Source organism: Pseudochaenichthys georgianus, chromosome 7 (assembly GCF_902827115.2).
Source record: "Pseudochaenichthys georgianus chromosome 7, fPseGeo1.2, whole genome shotgun sequence".
Lineage (NCBI taxonomy): Eukaryota > Metazoa > Chordata > Actinopteri > Perciformes > Channichthyidae > Pseudochaenichthys > Pseudochaenichthys georgianus.
The window spans coordinates 9,160,603-9,168,634 of NC_047509.1; positions in this window are offsets into that span (position 1 = coordinate 9,160,603).

Here is an 8,032-nt window from a genome sequence, read left to right on the forward strand (position 1 = left end):
TATCTAGTGACTGCAATATTAATCATAACAATATAGACAAATTCACAACACTTAGTCATAAAGTTATCTTAAAATGGATTGTGGGACAACTTTCGAAAAGCCCATGTGGATTGAATAACAAGTTGCTTATCCATGAGAAGCTTACATGTAGGCAGAACATTTAAGATCTCAACTGAATATAACAGGAAACCTTTGAGGTGAGGTAAAATAGATGTTTTTGTGGCACACTGTAAAAATATCCACCGTGAATTCACAATAATTACCTGGCAACTTGTTGCATGACTTTCACAGTAAGGTTCACGGCAATTTACTGTGAATGTCTTCACAGCAATGTATTGTAATTTCACATCCATGATATTACAATGCATTGTTGTAAAGGTACAACTGTATACTGTAACTTCACAGCTTCAATTACTGTGGTATTACAGTATGTTACTGGGGAATTACATCATTTTGTTGTACATTAATTACAACAAGGGCCTGTACTTTTACATTTCTATTGTGAAAGTACTGCAGGAGTAGCCAGTAATTTACTGTGAATTTACAATGTGTACTGTGAAAGTACTGCAGGAGTAGCCAGTAATTTACTGTAAATATACAAATCTAGATAATACGATAATATATTGTAAATTTGACTGGAATTGTACCATAATTCAATCAGCTCAATCAACAAAGAAAATGCCCATTTTAACTTTGTATTACTCCATTGAAGTGCAAAGTACATTTTACAATGTTTTGGAAATGTTGTTACGGCCCCAACCTCTAATCCGCGGTAGTGGCTTGTGCTGAGACCCGCAACATGAAAGAATACACACAATAACCGGTACTTGGTAACGAGCATTTATTGATAATCAGCCGTTTGCTCACACAAGCGAAATGGGAAACAAAAAGAGGTCTGGAGGACTGGCCAAAAGGAACAAACAGAAGGAGGGAACCCGATCCAGCCACACCACGGGCCGTAGGACCCAGAACTCCCCCGCCTAACCAAAAATCAAATATAAACCCTATGGGAAACGAAATAAAGCCGCAAAAACTGGACTACCAGGTCCTCCAGGCTAAACATAAACACATCTGCAAAAATATGGCAAAGAGGTATTCTAAGGACAGTGTCTCCGGCATTAGGATAGGTGAGACATCCTTCTCCTCCAGCTTCTCTTTATATATACACACGGCTGAGTGGAATTTGGAACACCTGGGCAGAGGCAGAGCCAGGGAGACAGAAAACAAGGAGGGGAGCACTTAACACATGTCTACACAGACATCCACTCAAAGTCAACAATTTTTCTGAAGAATGTGCAGACATGGAGGTTTAAATTGCCATGCCTCTTTTTGGCTTTCTAGCCCGTCTCAGGATTAATGCCCAGGATGCACCTGAAAACAATAAGCCAAGACAACAATTTCAATTTTACATAGATGTATATGTTGCCTCATTTATTTTAAGGCACATGCAGCGGTGCCCCTTTCAATTTAAGTTAAACCTGCACCAAAGAAAGACATTTGTATTTAAAGCCAAGCAAGAGCGATGAAAGCAAGAAAATCACTTAATTTGTTGCGTTGTCACAGAGGATGTTCTGAATACAGTATTTTACGATGAAATAATACAGTAACATGTTGTGAAATCCTGGTAATCATTGATCCTGTACATTCACAGTAATTAACTGTGCCTGCATTGATTTCACTGTGAAATTCTAAATTACAGTATTATATTGAGAACATTACAGGTAAAGACTGTAAAGTGGTAAAACAGTAATTTATTGTAAAATATTATAGCTAAATATTGTGAAATCATGGTAATATTTTACAGTGCAGACTAATGATTCATTGTCATTAAATGTCCTGATTTGTTGTGGTTTACTTCGTATATTCTGTTCTATTGTTATATGTGTTCACCATAACTTATATAGAGGCCCTAGGAAAGGATTGGACCAACGTGTAGGTTGACTTGCTCTCGTTTATCTCACACCGATGCACAACACGTTACGTCATAAAGGTTCCTACCCTGCCTGATATTACATCCCCCTTTCTAAATAGGAGACCTTACCTGTGGAGAGGATGTGTATGGACAACACAAGCCTCTGAAGCTGATATAAAACCATAAACTTGTATTAATTCTAATGAACAATACGTGTATAACAGCATTACATCTCAAGTTTACCAAGATGGATATTATTAAAGACACTAAAGGCTTTTTCTAGGTCTTAACATAGTGTAAAATATGAAACACTTTATCAACATGTGTTTCTGAAAACACTGCAACATATAGTTCTGTCTAACTGCAGAATTCTTATTAAAACATTCAACTGCTGTACTTCTTTTTATTCATTTAGTTTTAACTATGGAGGGATGGGGTGGACTACCTAAACCCTCCAGCTGAGTGTGGGGATTATTCTGCCCCATTGTCCACTCAGTGTCCTGGCTATGAACGCACAAAGTATTTTCGATGCGTGGGAGGCGCCCTGACTCTGGCAGGAATACGTCTCTCACACACTGCTTTGCTGACTCGAGTCATGCTGGACTTCTGGTGTGGCAGGAGTGCATGCTGCCTCAGTAGTGGCGTTTACAGGTGTGGTGTTATCAGATAATCGAGGACCCTCAGGGGTTGAAGAGAGGTGGTATCTGTTTCTTTGGACGGTGCCCCTGGGTGTCTCAACGATGTAAGACCTGGGTGTGCCTGCTGTTGACACCACACCACTGTGCCCTTCTCATGTGTATCTTTGATCCACACATGTTCGCCGGGTTGCAGGTGCAGCATATCATGTGCTCTGTAACTTTGTTCTGTCAATTTCAACTTTATCATATCAGCACATCCTGGGTTGTGCTGTGATGGAATGACAGGAACGAGTGTCCTTATCTTCCTCCCCATGAGAAGCTCTGTGGGACTGTATCCATTTGCCAGAGGAGTAGCACGGTAGGCCATGAGGGCAAGATATGGATCACTTGATTTCTTAAGGAGACCTTTGATTGTCCTCACAGCCCGCTCCGCTTCTCCATTGCTCTGAGGGAAGTGGGGACTGGATGTCACATGACTGAAGTTCCAGTCCTGGGCAAACTTCCTGAACGGCTCGGATGCAAACTGTGGTCCATTGTCTGAGCGCACTATCTCTGGCACCCCATGTCGTGCAAAGATAGACTTGAAGTGTGTGATGATCATGTTTGTTGTCTAATTGAAACAGTCGAATAATCGATTATTATTCGCCAGGGCTGCCGAATAATCGATTTTGATCATGGTCAGTTTCTGGCAACCCTAGTCTCGGTGGGAACTCAGTAGGCATCAATGTCTCTCTGAGGTTTGTTCTCTCCCGGCTACATGTGTCACAGTTCTCTATCACTTTTGTTAACTCCTTGCTGAGTCCTGGCCACCACGGCACAGACTGTTTGGCTCTTTCTCTGCATTTGGTTATGCCCATGTGACCTTCATGCAGCTTGGTGAGCATGTCAGCTCTGAGCGATGTCGGGATCACTATCCTGCTACCATAAAGTAGGAGACCATTTTGAACTGTGAGCTCACCTGAAAGTGGCAGATAGGGTTGAAACACTCTCTCAATAGAGAACTTGTCTGGCCATCCCTCTGCACAGTACCTTTTTAACTGTTGGAGTATGGTGTCGTTGTCTTGGTGTGTCTGTATTTCCCTGAGTCTCTTTTCTGTAGCTGGCAGGCTTGCTATGACTGAGTCCACGGACAGATTGATCTCAATTTCATGAAGCCCCTCATTTATGTTGCTGACAGGAGCCCTGGATAGTACATCTGCAGTTGCGATGTCTTTGCCTGCCACATGTGATATGGTGTAGGAGAATCGCATCAGTCGCATGTGAAGACGCTGTATGCGTGGTGGGAGTTCATCCAAGCTCTTTGAGCCTAGCAGAGGAACCAAAGGCTTGTGATCAGTCTCAATGTGGAAACTTTTCCTGATGAGGAACTCTGCAAAGCTCTCGCAGGCCCAAGTTGATGCCAGAGCCTCCTTTTCAATCTGGGCATATCTCTGTTCAGTGCTGCTGAGAGATCTTGAAGCATATGCTACAGGTCGCCATTCGATGCCTGTTTGTCGCTGCAGAAGCACGGCACCCATCCCGTATGAAGATGAATCTGCAGAGACAAGAGTTTCAGCATTTGGGTCATACAGTGCTAGTCCCGGGGTGTCGTCAGATCCTTTTTGATGCTGTCAAAGGCCTGTTGCTGTTGTGGCCCCCAGGCCCACATGTTTGTTTTCTTTAACAAGTCTCTGAGAGGATGAGTTTTTTCAGTCAGGTGGGGTAGGAATTTCCTAAGGTGATTTGTCATCCCCAGAAAGCGTCTCACCCCACTGACATTACTGGGCTCTGTCATGGCTTTCACAGCGTTAATCTTGTCTGGGTCTGCGCTGACTCCAGATGCCTCTATAACTTGCCCCAGAAACTTTATTCTGCTTTTTGAGAACTCACACTTGTCGTTAAGTGTCACTCCTGCTTCCTGCAGTCGTGATAGCGTCCTCTTCAGCTTCTCATCGTGCTCTTTTTGTGTGGCTCCCCAGATGAGCACGTCGTCCATCTGACACACAACACCTTCCAGGCCCTCCAGGATACGTGACATTCGTTTTTGGAAGTGTTCTGGTGCTGATGATATTCCGAAGCACAGACGGTTGTAGCAGTATCGCTCAAATGGTGTTATGAAAGTTGTTAGCAGAGATGATTCCTTGGACAGTGGAATCTGCCAAAATCCTGCATTTGCATCAAGCTTTGAAAACACTTTAGCTCCAGCGATCTGTCCAAGGGTGTGCTCAACTGAGGGGAGGGGATGTTTCTCTCTCAACACTGATTTGTTCAGCTCAGTGAGCATATTCTCACCCTGCCTGTGCGCTTGGGCACCACGACCATGGGTGGACACCATTCTGTGGGCTTCTCCACCTTTGAGATAACACCCTGCTGCTCCATGCGGTCTAACTCCTCTTTAACCTTAGGAAAGAGTGGGAGAGAAATGCGCCTAGGGGTTGCAAGGGAAAACGGCTGTGCCCCCGGCTCCAGAACAATGTTGTATTCTCCCTCCATTTTTCCTAAACCAGAGAAAAGCTTTGGGTCAATCAATCAATCAATCAATCAATCAATCAATCAATCAATCAATCAATCAATCAATCAATGTTTATTTATATAGCCCAATATCACAAATGTTACATTTGTCTCAGTGGACTTCACAGTTTGTACAGAATATCAATATGACAATACGACACCCTCTGTCCTTAGACCCTCACATCGTACAAGGAAAAACTTCCGGAGAAAACCCACAGTTTAAAGGGGAACATGGGAGAAACCTCAGGGAGAGCAACAGAATAGGGATCCCTCTCCCAGGACGGACAGACGTGCAATAGATGCCGTGAGTAAATCAAAAAGATAATACATTTTACAGCGTAGGTAGACCAAATGTTTGGAAAGACCAAATGTTTGGAAATGCACGTGTCTATAATAAGAAGATGAATCCAATTGGGTACATTTGTTGTACTGTTTCCTTGGATTCTAGGGAGACATTATCTAGTCTAGCAACCAAGTGTAGTGCTAGAGCAGCCGACCCGCTTGGCCAGCCCTTCAACCACATATACATCTTCATTTATGCTTTTATCATTTTTACTCAGAGTGGCTTCAAACTTTCCTTTTACCTTTAAAAGCTCCTTTCCTGGCCCCTTCAGAACCCTTGTTGGGCTCATCAGCCTGGTGAACTGGCTCTGAGTGTACAGTGTATGAGGAACTGCAGTAACATCTGCTCCAGTGTCGATTTTAAACACTGCATTGTAGCTTTCCACATTGATGTCTGTCATCCAAGGATTGTTCCTTATATCTTCTGATATTGAGCCCAGGAATGCAACATCATCATCTGTTTCCCCAGTCACTGTTGCAACGTTCCACTCTTGCCTTTTTTTATTCCTGCACACTCTGGCATAATGGCCTTGTTTTCTGCAGAGGTTGCACCTTGCATCATTTGCTGCAAACTGTGCCCTCTTGCATCTCCATCTCCACATCTTCTGCATTGTGTTTGTTTATCCTGCGGTGCTATTTTCTCTTTGTGTGTTTTCACCATGGTTTTAACGTGCTTCGGGGCCGTGCGCCAAACTGTTGCCGCGCTGTCGAGCTGTGTGCTGGCGATGTCTGTCCTGAAATTAACTTTGAGCATTTCTTGTTGCCTCTTTACCAGCTCACTTTGTCTAGATGTATTTATTGCTCTCTCTAGCGTCAGTTCAGGATCCATTTGTAATTGTTCTAGTCTTTTGTCTTTCAAACCGACCACCATTTCATCATGAAGAGCGCCTATCCACAGTGCTCCGCCAGGCAATGCAGCGCTGTATGGAAGCTGTCAGCCGACTCGCCCAGCTCCTGCTGTCTCTGATTCAACTTTGCCCTCTCGAAAATGATGTTTCTTCGAGCCATAAAGTGTCCATCCAGTCTTCCAGTAACTGTCACGTACTCACTCGCTTCCTCGGGGCTTAAGTGCAGAGAAGTCAGTATGTCCTCTGCCTCCTCTCCCATAGTGTAGATGAGGGCATTCACCTGATTCTCGTTCGGTTGTGTCTCTAATCCAGACGCAATGCGGAATCGTTCAAAGCGTTTTATCCACTTAGGCCAGTCATCTGCCTTGAAAGCATGCTTGAAAGTGAACTTTTCCGGTGGTGAGACTTGAAACTGGTTAATCGTGGCGCGCTAGCTTTAGCCTCTCCTTCGGCGTTCCACGGACAAAATAATAATAGACGGCACTAAACCTGACGTATTTTGGTCCGCTGGACACTAACATTGACTTGTTAATGTCTCGTTTTCACTTCTGACACCATGTTCTATTGTTATATGTGTTCACTATAACTTATATAGAGGCTCTTGTATAGAAAAGGATTGGACCAACGTGTTACTTGCTCTCCTTATCACACACCGATGCACAACACGTTACATGCCTGATACTACACATTCTACCAAACCATATTTTTTTAGAATCTCGTTCTGTGTAGCATTGATGTCCAATATTTGTATTCAAAGCAGGGCATTGAGGGTGATTTTGCACGTCAGGTTTTCCCTTGCCTTTTTTAACCTAAAAATAACGTCACATACAGTATATCATGCCCACTTAAGACAATACTGATTAAATTAAAGTTGCAACTGAAGCTAGTTATGTCGGCTAGCTGCTAATGTGCTCGCTTTTGGGCTAACATGCTAGCCAGGAATCATGCCCTGCTTAGCTCATCATGCTAACATCAGTGGTTGTTAGCAAAGTATACATATACATGAACTGTTAAGTGACATATTTTTTTAATCACTGTAAGAATAATGAACGCATAGTAGTAATTTTGTAAAGTTCGTCTCTTTTCCTACTTCATTACATTGACAATCCCCCATATTAAGAAGGAGTAGGTAACATTAGCTAAGGCCGGGTATCGAGGGGGCGGGCGGGAGTGTGGGCGTGTTTATGGGCTTCAGGGGGGTTCAGTGACTTGATCCTGGTAGTTTAAATACCCAGAAGGAGGAACAAGATAGAGAGGGTGAGTAGACGATATTTTCTCAACTGCTTTATCGAATAGTTTGCCAAATATTTTACTTTTCAACGCACACTCTCTTTTAGTTCTGCACACGTACTCAACTATACGTCATTACGCCATCATACATAGATACTCCGGTGCCGTGAAGTTATTGTTATAAGTTCACGATTTAGCTTGCGTTGTTTAGCCACAACGGCTAACGCAAGCTAAAACGTGAATTTATTATAACAATTACACTTTCCTTAAACTCATCTCCTTTTTGAAATAAATAAGCTAAACCGACGGGATTTAAAAAAGATAGATATTTTCTGTCTGAGTTTGAATATCCTATTAGATGGGCTTTCTTAACTGTTATAACGGCTGCGCTTAAACTCCGGGCGTTTGCGTAGTTAAGTCACAGCGAACAGTTGTACATATGGTGGAACAACGGCCAACATTAAATTGTCATTTAAAACATTTTTATAAAATAATTTTCTGAAAGTTATAGTTGTTATGTGGTGATGCTACTGTAGCAATCAGCTTCAACACATGGTTAGGGAAGGTAAAGC